We start from the raw sequence: 14,787 nt of genomic DNA on the forward strand, positions 1-14,787 counted from the left end.
TCACTCCATCAGCCAACCAGATTAGGAAACAAGTCCAGAATGTGATGCGACAGCACAGAGGTATCATTCACCCAGTGAGTACTATGCCAGTTTCATATACTTCTCTTGAACCAATTTCTAACATTCATATTATTGATATGTAACCTAATACTAGATATTGGGTAAGACTGGGTAACACACAATCATAGAATGGTTTGGGTTGGAAAGGACCTTAAGATCATCTAGTTCCAACCCCCCTGCCATGGGCAGGGACACCTCACCCTAGACCGTATCACCCAAGGCTCTGTCCAACCTGGCCTTGAACAATGCCAGGCATGGAGCGTTCACAACTTCCTTGGGCAACCTGTTCCAGTGCCTTGCAGTAGAGTGTAGTAACATCTTGGTATAGTTCAGTAAAATAACAGCATTAAAACCAGAACCAGGCATCTGGCTCTTCTCAGTACTACTGCGAAGTCACAAAAAAATAATATTCCTTATATTCAAGAAACAAGGGAAAACAAGACAGACTTCCATGAAACATTATTTGTTCTTTGATTGCAAATATGAAGGGAAAACCTTTCTGCTACCGTAACATTTTTAAGAAAAAAAATGATTATAATATAACAGAATGAATGCATTTTCTTCTACAAATTTCAAATGAAATTTACAAACATTTCTTTAATCATTTTAAGGAGTTTTTTCCACTTTAAGATGTTAAGTAACTTCCCTTTGGCATCGAGCAAACCAGCACTGCTCAGAAGAGAAGCCAGAACTGCCCTAACAGAAAAGCAACCCATTAGGTTGACCAGGTAACTGGGAGCCAAAAGGACTAAAATTCTAATCCCAGTTCCTGTATTAATTTGACCTAAACTCAGGTGAAGTCAAAAGTGCCCCGACTTACAAAAGAACCATTATTTATTTTATTTGCTTGACTTGGAGATAACTGTTGCAACATCTCTCCTTTCCTGTTATACACCAGAGATGAACATTTGTCAGCTGTAATTCAGATGAACCCAGAGTCAATCCTAACTATTTTATTAAGCCAAGAGAAGTCCAGGGACAGGTTAGAAAACATCAGTCTGTTTTATTTAAACTGAGCGTGACCTCCACATATCAGTTTTGCTAAATGAGCCATATTCTCCTTGTCAAGATCACTAATGTGCCAAGTTCAGGCTCTTTAGCATGTCCCACACTATTTACAGTATGGCAGTGAGCTCCTTATTAAAACCTGCCGGTTTACTTTGAAGTGGGCTTTACAACATAATAACGCTAATGTCCTTTGTCCCGAGGGAAGGAAGCGAGGAGGAAGGTGTACCTGACTGCTAAACAACAGCTTGGGACAGATCCACTGTACTACTTTGTTAATGGACCATGAAATATTTCTCCTGAACTTTAAGTCTATAGATGACTGGAGCCCACAGGGGTATCTTCTAACATAAAATGCTTCAGAAGTTATGCTGATAAAACCAATGCTCATTATGCTTCAGTTAAAACACAACTGTAGAAAACAGTTTGTCTTCTTCTAGCAAACTCCTCCCCCCGGAATGATATTCATCCCACTCCACTTAACCTTCTCTTCCTCTCTTGGTTTATACCTTCTCTCACAGTCTGTAACTTAAACACTTTTTGTTTCCAAGTCCAAAGAATCCTGATTTTATCCTCTTAAATGTATGAATTTTATACAGAAAATTCTGCTCCCACCTTGACAAGAGGGCAAAAGCAATTTCTGTTTCTGTGCCTTCTGTGAGCAGAGTTTATCATCCCCAGCAGCAATGACGTTATCACTTGGCCTATTGTGGAAACAAATGTTTTGCTTTTGGCAGAGAGCACCATGTAATAGCTATTAATCAAACCAAATTACCCAGGGAAGGGTACCCCAGTGCACTAGGGGCTTGTACTCACATCCAGCTGCAGACATACATTGTATGTATTTATTTTTTTAGGACTGTAAAAATATTTATAGAAAAGTGTGCTTATGCACTGTGAAATTTTTATAGACTGGCATGGAGGGAATGCATGATCAAATGACTGTTCTCACCTGCCAAAGGACTGATAACATGCTGTTACACAGGAGCATGATTTAAAAGAGCCCAGGCTGTTGTCAATTTTCTATTTCCTCTACTCTGGTTTCACACTAAGCTGAGAAAGCAGAACTCTTACCAACGTATTTGTTTATGTGACAAACAGCATCCTTCTGTACTGAAAGACAAGGATAGGTCTCAATAAACCAAGGACTCCATGTAAATTAAGGTATGTTGAACTTGCAAGCTGAAAACATGTTGAAGACTGTCAACAGCATTATTAATAATATACTCCAAAATATTACCCAGCTCTGGGAAGTTGCATGGCACATCCAAACAAAGCTCCCAAGGCAAGGGCAGCAAGAGCACTACCTAATGCTATTAACTCTGACTGCCTCTTAAGCACTATACCCTTTCTGCTGGGCAGATTCCCTGCACAAAATCCAAGGAGCACTGCTGTTCTGGATAAAACACCTGCATTTCTGTGCTGTTTTCTCCATTTGCATTTTACTTGAGAGCAGGATACCAAAGTACACAAGGATGACTTGGTCAGCCAAAGAGTCCATCTCACCCAATATCCAGTCTCCAACCACGGCCAAGACCAGATGTCTACAGAAGAGTGCAAAACCAGGGAGGCAGAGCATGATAATTTCCATGAATCTTCTCCCAGGAACCTGTAGCTGATGTCTTTGTATTTAATAGGTCTCGCTGGATTTTTCTTCCATGGATTTGCCCACTCTCTTTTTGAATGCTGCTATGTCAGAACTGTCTTTCATCATGTGTGTGGGAAGCAGAGTACCGAGAGGGAGCCTGGCTGGTTTTCACAATTGTTGACAAAAGCCTGGACTCTAAGGAGAGGAATGTGGATATGGAAGGAAACACTTCAGGACTTCGGAGATTTACAAAAATTTGAAAACAGCAAATGGAGCTGGGGAGTAAGATGACAGATTACACAACTCCTTAAGTAAATCTGTATTGTTACTGGGTTTTTTATTACCCTTGAATGGGTTAAACTTGAAGTGAGAATGTGCCTGTTCCTCCCAGCGAAAGGGGAGTTTGGAGAAAAGCACTTTTAAAACCTACCAAAAGAGGAAGAAATACCAAGACCCCTTCTTCTGCACCCCAAGCTGCATCACCTAAGAACATTCCCAGAAGCAATGCTTTCTTAGCAATCCAACAGAGGAAGAGGAAAACCCAAGAGCATGTCCAAAGAAGCCCAAGAGAGGCACTCCAATTGCATTCTGCCAGCCCTGGAGCATTTCACAACCATCTCAACACATGTTGGAAGCAGCAACTCATCACAACGGGAAAGTGCTTCCAACAGGGAAAAGAAAAAAACCTCAATAGTGTCTTTACTTCTCAGAGGGTTGCCCAAGCAAGCCTTCATTAGCAGCCATTTTATCGCAAGGATTCAATTCCCCCTTCTCTCTCCATTAGTAGCATGAACGTAACATGCAACAAGAGTTTTATTTGCTTCCAAACCTAAAGAAATCCTCATGAAGCAGAACATATGCAAGTGCATTACTTCTTACGTATCTCATGGGACATACTGCAAAGCCAGATTAAGCACCCATGCTAGAACACTTTGTGTCTTACAGCAGATAAAAAGATGGAACAGCCACCTAAATTTAAAGTCACCTATGGAATAGGAGATTGTTATCAAGTACCTTCAAAGGCAATTTAATTATTTTTTTAATAATGTTTTTATGCTAACATTTAGAGAGGATATGTTTTATATAACAGAAGCTGAAATCTTTCATTAAAAGCCATTTTTCCAAAAGAAAGCCTCTTCCTAGTCAAGGAGAAACCAGTAATGGGATTTTTTTGCATGGCTCTAGAGAAGAAAAAGTAGTATTCAACAGCTTATTGGTCTCCCCTGAAGGTAAGTTGCCTTTTTGTATTTGAACAGAGAGATTGCTTCCTGCCTGATTATCTTTGGTCCTTCAAGGCAAGTAAAGGAAATAATACCCAATCAAGCTCAATGTGACGACGTCAGTAAAAGACCCTTGTTTCAAAATTCATGCCATTAGTTCGACCACAAAAAAAAAAACCAAACAGAAAACCAACCAACATTTAAAACTTCAGAGGCTACCTGTGTTGTGTTTGACAATACATAATGGAAATCTATTCTCCCTGGAATAAAATAACTTTGCATTTATTGAACCACTATTCTGTTGTCATAGATATCATGAGTTCAGAAAGAGAATGCTTTTCCTGTAAAACTGTTTTTGCAACTGGTGGCAGAGAAACAAAGAAGAGCTTTTCTCAGCTTTTACTTGCAGGTTCTGGTGAATTTCTGGAAATCTTGAAAACTTCTACTTAATCCCAAAGCAAATAATGGAGTTACAACTGGAAGAAACACACAGTAACTGTCTGCAGATAATGCCTACCAGAGCAAACGTTTTCTTTTCTGGTCTCTAGGATGATGAATTTTGGTTTGGTGTGAAGTACTGCTGCTGACGTTCCTTTTTGCTTGAACACTGCTAAGAAGCACTGACCCAATAAAAAGGGGTCATATCGATCTGTTGTTTTAAATTTGTGCAACATGTCTCCCTCTGTCCAAAAAGCTCGCCACCACCTGAGGAAAGTTACTTTTTAACCCAGTTTCATTTTGGAAAATAAACTTTTTTTTTTTTTTTTTTTTTTTTTTTTAAGTAACAGGAGACAAAGTACTTAACACACAGAGGAGATGCACAGGAACAAACCCAGAAACTTTATTTGCCTGCAATAAGGACAATGGATGAGTTCATACTTATTTTTCTGCCATGTGCATAGTTTAGTTGTCTGCAACAGTAAAAGGGGACATAAACTACATTCAGATTTCTGGAAGGAAAAAACCTCAAACCTGCCAGTATCTTGGAAAAGCAACTTTAATGTACAGCCTTCCTTTTCATTTCTGTTACCTAAAAGTTGAAAAGGGAATGGATTCAGGCAGCAATACTGACTGGTTAGGCAGCATTAGTCTAGTACTCCTAGGTGCCAGACCCAGGCGTGTCCCTGCCTTAAATAAAAATATTTTCTCAATATTTAAATGACATCACTCTCTATTTTAACTCAGCTATTTACTACGGAAGGAGTGCAATAGGAGGGGAAAAAACAAACAAAAAAAATCTTTCCTACTTTCCTGAAGCAAATTTCAGTATCTCAATGACTCCTCTGAATGAAAGGTAAAAATGTTGGGGGGCGGGGGGGGTAAAGTAGACATATTTTAGTGATACAGAAACAATTCCACCTTGAAACTTTATTTTCATATGGTTGAATCATTTACTGTAACTTAAATATTATAATGGATAAGCACACATTTATTCAAGAATACACTGTAAATTGTGTTTCAATAGAGAAGTTGAAAAAGAGTTCTTTCATCCTTTGACACAATGAATTGCCATACCTTTGCAATGAAACCTGAATACATTTCCCAGAAATGTTTTGACAGAGCACTTTTCGAGACCTTCTTCTACCATCTCTGCTTACCTGTAACTGCAGAGATTTCTCCCTCCTGCTGGGGACGTCAGTACTGCTAAGCACAGCTCGGTGTTCACCAGCACTTCCAAAGTGATGGATATGCTTGTGACACTGAGTACAACTGACTTTTGTCAAAAGAGAGTTTTCTGCTCGCATTGCAGCAGAAAATTTGGACTGGTTAAAATAAGTCCTGACAGTTTTGTCCTTTTCAAAGGTTTAATTCATTTGTTGTACTTCAAGCTTAATCCCAAATGAGTATTTAAACCCACATTTTGTTTTGCACTGTATGATTTGTATTGCCTTGCACAACTTGTGTTAAATCGTAATTCAAAAATTTCCTTTAACCCTTCACAAATCTTACCTTGATAGACAGCACTGTTTTTGTAACACAGAAAATCTGACATTATCTTTCAAAGTCAATAAATAGCACAAAAAATATTTTGTATTATTTGGTCAAATAAATAATATCGACAACAATATTCAGAGATAAAAAATTGTCCACATATAAACATAAACCGAAGACTGCTGCTGTAATGCTTACACACATTTCTATTCCAGAAAACAACTTTGCAAGTTTTTGCGCTGAATGTGCCTCATCTTAATGCAGTACCTGCTTAGCTTGTAAATAGGAGATTTTGTACCTTCTAATCTCCAACCTACATACACAGCCCTGACACTTGATAGGACCTCTTTCCATTTCATAGAGCATTTCCAGGACAAAGCAGGTAAGACAAAATCAAATCAGACCAGAAGAAAACCCCGAACAAATTAACCAACTCTCTCTCAAGCAAAATTATCCCCTCCAGTAACCATCTGCTACTTTATGGGCTGCAAAGTATACATTACCAATATTTGGCTTTCACAGAGATGCCCACTTTATTACAACGCATAGGCTCTAGAACTTGATAACCTACTTGAAAGGCTCTTCTCCACATTTATCCCTCTGCCCATCATCCGAAATAGGAGTAACCATGGTACCACTTTATAGCAACTGAACAGAACTGCCTGTCTGCTACCAAAAAAAAGTGCTGTTATGCTCTGAAAAGACAGAAAAGGGAGAGACTAAAAAGATGCAGTGGTATTCTAGTTTTATGCTTTTAGGATTTCTTATGGGGAAAAAAATTTACATATTAAGAGAGTTGGGAGTTCTTAAATTTAATTATTATGGTTCTGTAAATTTGGACGGAAATCCACAATTTAAGGTCCCACTTTTTGTCTGGCTTTGCTATTGCCCAACATTCACCAGGAAAAAAAAAAAAAAAAAAAGAAAGAACACTCCTGCTGATGCACAAGGCACGACTAGATTTCATAACAGCAACACTGGAGCCAACAGAGCCACACAAATAAAATTTTGTGTTTTAAAATCAGAAAAGTAGAAACTTGCCTGCTGTGTCTACAGTCCTATTTCAGAGCATCCATTTTTAGCTTCCAGTGAAGCACTCCAGAGATGAAAACCAGCACATTTACCTTTCCCCCAAGTAAAAAGTATGCTGAAATTTTGGCATCTAGAGGCCAAGAGGGTTGAGATACAGGTGGTTATCTTTACCAAAGTAGACCATTACGACTAAGTGTGTTTTAATTTCATTTCTCTAAGGAAAAAAAAAATAGATCCTCAAGTTTAAGGACCCACTACACAATCCTACTGCAGCACGGTGCCTCTCACCCATTACACTAGAAGCCTGAAAACATCAACTGCATTTCACAAAGCTTTATCACCTACAAGTATGTTTACAAGGAATTGTAATTTTTTATTAAGGAGTACCATTCTGACAACTGTAGAGATGAGCTAGAAAATACAAATCCTAAAAGCTCAAAAATAAGCAAAATGAAAGCAAATTAACCATCTCACCTTTTTAACCTGCTAATTTTTGTGGGACCTAGTTCTTGTGATGATGTCAGTCTCACGGATGTTAAAAGACATTTAATTTAAAATGGCAGCTAAAAGTGCTCAGCATTTGCAGATGATAGTAAGACTTAAGTCAGAGCAGAAGTTCAGGGTCAACAAACTCTACAAAAGCCCCCAAATCGAGCAAACTCACATTGTTAAATATCATCCTTTTACTTTAAATAGTCTACTATAATTTTCATAATGAAGTTTGCCAACAGAGTTTTCATCCTCTGCTTTGCAACATAACCACAAAGGGTAGTTTGCAGTTAACATAAAATTTTTGCAAAGTCATATCTGAAGCCAACCATAGTTACAAAAGGATCTCATGATAATGAGTACACTGGATGACAAAATAATACATCAGTCTAACATGAAGATAGGCAAAATAATGCAGATGAGAGAAAGAACTGAAAAGTAATCAATAGTACACATACAACACTAGGATCAAAAAAGACACTACTAGAGAGGAAAGATCTTTTGGTGGACATTACGGGCAATTCAATGAAAACTTCAACAAAATACTCAGCAGTTGATGGAATATGAAGCAAGCAGAAAATCTGGCAGTATTAAAGGAAATCAGAAAAGAATATACTACTATGTATAGTCATGAAGCATCTAACTCTTGAGTAACAAATCAAGTTCAGACCCACCCCACCTCAGAGATTACTGCAGAGCTAGGAAAGAGGAAGAGAACAGCAGCAGCACCATCAGCACTACAGAAGGGCTGACATATGTGAAAAGGCCACAGCAAGGCTTTTGATCACAGAAAGAATATGACATTCATACAGACAGATCATGAGGACCACTAAATTTTGACAAGGAGGCAGGGGGGACTCAGTGAATTACCAGCTGGGAAACCATAAAAAGACAGCTATATCCTTGCATATGACAAAGAGAAGTTAAATGGCAGGCGATGTGCTGAAGGTCAAAAATACAAACAAGGGAAAAATAACTTTTCAATTTAGTCGGGTTATTTAGACAGTCATTAGAATCACGGATGGCTACTAAATGCAGTGCTTGATAAGGAAAGCCCTCCTCAGAGAGCCTCCCACCCCTGGCGACTAACAGCTAGAGTCATGCGCCAGTCAAGGCACGTACTGCTGTCCTCAGCTTACCCTTCTGCCTTCTCCACCTCGGGACCACAACTGCTTACAAGCAGCCTAGTTCTGCAGCCAGAGCTGACTACAGATCCTTAGGGACATGCTGATCCTCAAGTTCTCCCATAAGAAACTCAACACTTTCATCTCCTATTTCAAACGCATGGATTTCAGAGATGGTGAACTCGTTACCCCTATCTTCAGGCACTTAAATGTGTCACTGACGACCAAGAAGCACAATCTCCATTGTCCTCATGCCAAACGGGAGACAGGCATCTCCAAAGGACGATGCAGAATGTGAAGACATGGCTTAATCTCCTGGGGCCACCAGGAAGCCACCAAACTAACTTGACAGGCACATGCACACAAGGACCATCAAGATCACACAAGGAACTGTGCCACCTGCTCTGCACTCCAGAGGGATGATTTATCAGTTTGGGAAGGCAAAAAAAAACCCTAGCAGAAACACGTGTTTGTTCTCAGGCCTCACTCCCCTGCCCTTTGGTGGTTATGTCCTGCTCCTCAAGAGAACAGAGAAAGAAGGAGAGGCAGAAAGACAGTGGGAAACAAGAGAGGAGAGGGACTAGATCCCTCATGTCCTACACAAGTGTCCAACCACTTCCAGCTCCATTGGTGAGGTCTGGAAGATGGATTTAATTCCAGCTCTCCAACTTCTTCCCTTAAGGTTGATGTTGTGGCTTCTTACCACTTAGGACTTTTTACACCAAGGATTAAGCTGCTGGTTTGTCCCCTGCTGGCGTTCCCACTTCAAACAGCTGCTACTGTGGATACCAAAGCCTTTAAAAGTGGCCTCACTGCACAAAGTCATGAGCAGTAAATGAGGTCGTCTTTTTTTTTTTTTTTTTTTTTTAAAAAAAAAGGAGGGGGGGAAAAAAGCACTGTCTTTATAAACACATCGGTGCAGCCACTTCCAAAGCCTTTCACGCCTGCTCCACAGTGGCACAGAAAGAAAATCTTAGGGTTTTTTGGCTCCTCCTGCCCCCTTAACATTATGGCAATAAAGCAACCTAGCCCCAAAGCGTCCCCCAGCATTAGCACAGGGGAACTAAAATATACACAGGAATTGTAAAGAAATACATGCAAAGCTCAAAGTTTTTAAAGGCAAGCTCCTTTTAAAAAGCTCCAGGACAGCGGCGCGCCGTGCTGCCGGAGCATGTTCAGCATGCCAATAAGGACTGCAGCACTGCAATCCCTAGCACAAGCAGCCCACACACCGGCATCCTCCTCTGCAAAAGCCTCTTGCCAGCCAGAGGACATGTCCCAGGCCCCAGCGCTTTCGGGAGATGAAGGCGAGAAGCCAGCACTGGTCTCCTAACATCAGGCAGAGGCCGTAGCTGGGGATGCTGTGCCATGCATGAACAGAGCCATCAGGGAAATCCCATACATGTTATTGCAGCCTTTAAAATAAATAAAAGCGAGGCAGTGTTGAAGTCCTGAATCATTAACCAGGTGCAGAGGTATGCTCCTGCCTGTCCCACTAGAAGCACAGCCAGAGGTGTCTGCTGACAACCAATGCAGCTGTATGCTTGAAATATCCGTTTAGCTGCTGGTAACAGCACTACAGACCATCTGAAAAGTGGCAAAGAGTACCCAAAAAAAGATAAAAAAATGGACTAAAACTAGGCTTTGACATCCTACAAGGTGGCCAATTCCCCCCACCTTGATGTCAGGAGGAGTCTCCCAGAGAGCTGTTGGAGGAGAGCATTAAGGCATAAACCCATCATGCTGAAACCCAGCACTGAAAAAATCATCCTTCTGATGATTCTGATTCCATCCTTTCTGAGTGCTTGAAAATAAACTGAAATCTTGCCACTTTGTAATTTAAGATTGGTTTTAGACCAAGTTCGGAGCACTGCCCATAACACCTGTAAAGTGCAAAAATCCATAACACCTGTAAAGTGCAAAAATCATGACCAGTTCAGGAAATTGGGGGGCAAAGGGCTAAGCCACTGTATATGTGAAGCACATGTAACAGAACATTGGGGGGAGGGGGGACCACGACACACCAAAACCCCTACAAAATAAAAATCCTCAGAAACCCAGGAAAAAAAGTATTTAGCCTGGAAAGGAGAGAATGCTAGAGGGTTAAATAAAACAGTATTTGCTAAGCCTCTCTCTTTTAAATGATCACACACAAAAAAAAAAAAAAAATATATAAGAAGAATAGTGAAAAGTTGTCTTCAGCATTCGCAAAAAAAGAAAAAAAAAAAAAAAAAGGCATTTCTAACAAAGTCCTAGTTCCATAAAGCCACAGAGGGAAAACATTTCTGTATTTTTCCCTACTTGTGTTCTCTAATTCTGCCTATTGTCAGAGGTGCTGTACTCCCTGCAGGAGAGGTTTTACAGCACAGGAACCTCCAGACCGACCTTGTCTTTATTTATGAGTTCAGCAATGTGTGACACCCAGATCTTCCTGAAACACTGCTTATCATACACTCAGAAACTGATTTTTAAAAAAATATTGATCTAAAATAGAAAAAAATTCGTAAGTTCCAATATGAACCATCTGTTCCTATGTCTTGATCCGTATCTTCATGCAACTGTACCACTAAATCCCTCCCCCTGTCTTTATTACTTATTGGGTTTGTACTGTTTACAGCTGAGCTGTAACATACAAAGTTTAAGGTATCAATCACAAGCCCACCAGCTCCTTTTGCCAGACTTACGGCTCCAGGAATCCTACAGGTCTTCTGCAGAAGCAGCAAGCTGCACACTGGCAGTTCTCAACAGCTTCAGTAACCATCAGTAGCGCAGAGAGTCCTCTATGTAATTAGTATTTCTTTGTGTTAGTTTTAAGGATTCTGCATTTAATCTCCTGTTGGGTACGCTCTTTAATTTTCACAATCCCAAAGATTTTCCTTTTTTAGTATGCCCAAAATACTGAACTAAGAACTTCATCTCACGAGCATGGTCAGAGAGAGAGCTCAGTGTCTTAACAGTGTTATTAAAAAGAATAATTAAAAAAGAAATGGGGAGATTAAGAAGTTGGCAGGTCCTAGAAAGAGTCTGCATGATTTATTTCTCCTCATGCACTCTCTGCCCCAAATATAGCCAAAAAGTTTGTTTTTAAAAGAAGACTTTGGACTCTATATATCAATAACCAACAACTGTCGCTGCCTTTGCTAATAATGTATAAGAAGATTAGTTTAATTAGCCAAGCAGTTAATGCTACTATTATTTGAACTAGTTTTCAGCACTGACAGCCTCTTGAAATGAGTTTGATTTTCCTCAGGCTGTAATTTCAGCCTGTTTACAGACCAGTTACATAGCACTGGTTCACACTAGTTACCCATAAACACATTGTATTAAATATAACATACCAAATTAGCTTCACAATCAAATGCTGGAAATGGTTGATTAAAAAAAATACATACTAATAAATTATAAAGCAAGTGATTTTATTCTCTTTTGGTTTTGTAACAGCTATATTCACAAAAAAGGGGAAAAAAATAATTTGGCTTAAAAAAAAAAAGTGTTTCTTTGCTGAAAAAGGGAAAAGAAAAATTCCTTAAAGTCAGAAATTTCTAGCAACTTTAGAGAACAAGGTATCACAAATAGCTATTATGTGAAATTTAAATCCTAGCAATGTGTCTAACTAACGATTTAGGAAATTAAAACCATATGTGAAATCATTAATGAGGAATTTCATTTGAACACTATGTCTTTTTCTCATCTCTTAGTACTATAAAACCTGAACATTTTACAGAGCTTTTTTACAAATAAACACAGTACTGGTTATTCCCAACATACTTGTGAGCAACAGAGAAGAACATTCATTCACAGGAGAGATGAGTTACCAGACCTGAGTGCCTGAAATCCCACATAACATTAAGCGCTATTTTTCTCAGCAGCAAACAATTACCTTAGATTTCTATAAAATCTAGGCTTACAAATGAAGAATCTGATTTGACTTTATAAACACTCTATAGTCAAACACTATACTTCAGGACTTGTAACTTACTAGAAAATCTTACCTTAGGAAAATGAAGAAACTAATTCTAAACAGCAATTATTCCTTGAAAACAGAGACTGCACACAGCAAGATGTTATCGCACTAATAGCTCTGATGAAATCCACAGAGCAATTAAGCAGAAAAGATACTACTAAATGAAAAGAGGTACCAGAACCTGGTCCAAAATACTTTTATTACGTATTATTTACATAAAAATGTAAATGCAGAATATTTACTACCACCTCTACCCTCCAAGATGAAAGCCCACTTACCTATACATATAAAGTAGTAGTATAAATACACCTCAAGCAGGAAATATTTTTTAAAATCCTTTTATCACTTGATTGTCTGTCAATAGCTTGTATCAAACTATTTGATTGAGTGACGAATGCAAATTTCACTTTGGCAGTCAGGCATAATAAGGATAATTGTAAACACTGCAATCTCCAAGGTACGAAAATCAGCCACTTTAATTATCTGAAAATAAGAGTCTCAAAACACGAGACTGAAAAGTTTTCTCCGAAAGCTCTGCATGAAAATGGTTTTATTTGCAAAAATTACAAATTCAGCTCACATTTTATAGCTTGAAAAAGATTATTTGACTTGCTTCTAATTACCAATCTTTGCCTCGCATGCTTACACGCTCTGCACACAAACAACCCATTTAAATATCAATAGTGATAGACAGACATACATACCCATACCCTGTGGATTTTTAATAATAATAATGGTCTATACCCTGACATGTGTTAGCCGAGTTTGAAATTCTCAGAAGACACGAGATTGATTTTACTTAGAAGAGTATAGGGTTTAAAAATATCTGGTTCACGAACTGAAGATGTGTCAACAACCTAGCTGCAGGTCTTCAAGTATTCAGCCAGGGAGCAGGGAAGTTAAATCAATGTCCTCTGAAGCAGTCAGCTGCGAGGAGCCAGGAGATGACATCAGGAGTTTTGGGCCCATGTCCTGCGCTTCTCCTTGGAAAAGGGAGGGCAGGGGTGGACAGTTGGTCTAGAAGGGCCTATTTAATGCAATACTTTTAGAACTAGTGTAACTTTTTCCTAGGATAGAAAAAAAATCTTAAAACTTCCCCAACATTACACCACTGAAAGCCTTGCTAGGCAGTAAAAGGTTCTTTTCTCTAATTTCTTCTTTAAGAAATTGATCTTTAGTCTTCCTCTTGATTTTTCTACTGACATCCTATTTGAATACAAGTATCTATATGCAGTGTTCATGGCTATTACAGGAGAAATAAGTTGATAACATTTTTTTGCTGCTTCACTGTCAGTCTCGAAAAAAAAATTAAACCCCCTACATTATATACTCTACATATAAACACTGCTGCTATAACGTAACTGAAGACAGCATGTTAATTCAGGTTGCTAATTATGTGGGATCCTGAAAGGTACTGAGCACTATCAATACATATGGCAGTCTAAAAGTTGAAGAGGCTTCAGCACATCACAGGATGAGGCAATGGTTCTCAGACCCCTCTGCAATATGACAGTAAAGTTTGCTTCCAATCTAATAAATAACAACTGCTCTGTTCTTCCAGAATTTTACAGATTTCTGTGCAAATAACCCTCTTCCTTCTCTCCAGAGCATTTAACATAAATCTTCTCCATTCCTTCCTGAGGCTCCTCCTCCGCAAGAAAGTTGATGTGCCTCAGCACAGTGAAATCATTGCTCTAAAAGCCAGCCTGCTCATTAAATTATACTGCTAGCTGTGTGTTCTCTCATTAAAAATGTATAATGATCAGATAATTGCAGCACATATTATTAACTTTGTTTTCATGTACAGGTTCTCTTTTGCTGCCAAGACAAAGACCTGGAAAGGGCAGGGGAAACGCTCAGCTAAACTAGAATACAAAAAACTCTCCCAGCTTGCCTTCAAGAGCACAAGGAATCACAGTGCAGTCAAAAATGCTCACACTTTTGTAACGGGGCAAAATATTGTAATCTCACTGTATGGCTCCTACAAGTCTAAGACAAGGAGTCTTGGCTTCAGTTAAAGCATCTGACAGGGAATTATTTAGCTCAGCCAGTCTAATTCACCTAAATCTTCAAACATAGCTGCTATAAACTTCACAGATTTCCAGGCAGACTCCTTCTCTTTCTGCAAGCTAGGAAGCACCACCAGACAACAACCCAGCTAAAAATCCAATTAGGGTAACAGCACTTCTGAAACACACTGACCTATTTCTTTTTTTACTTGCGTTAATATGCGTATACTCACATTCTATTTCTGACAAGAGCTATGTACGTTGGAAATTAATTCCCTTTGAAAACAAGTTACCATAAAATCCACTTACTGGACCCAAACAGAATATATTCACCAGAGAAACATCATTTCCCCGACTCCCCCAA

At 39.1% G+C, this 14,787-nt stretch overlaps 1 protein-coding gene across 6 annotated transcripts in view; it reads right to left on the reverse strand.

The window, feature by feature from the left end:
• MBNL2 (muscleblind like splicing regulator 2) overlaps positions 1-14,787 on the reverse strand; it is a 112,630-nt gene that overhangs the window by 79,664 nt on the left and 18,179 nt on the right. The gene's annotated exons all lie outside the window — the stretch shown is intronic.

The sequence above is a fragment of the Strigops habroptila genome, chromosome 2 (assembly GCF_004027225.2).
Source record: "Strigops habroptila isolate Jane chromosome 2, bStrHab1.2.pri, whole genome shotgun sequence".
NCBI classification, from domain to species: domain Eukaryota; kingdom Metazoa; phylum Chordata; class Aves; order Psittaciformes; family Psittacidae; genus Strigops; species Strigops habroptila.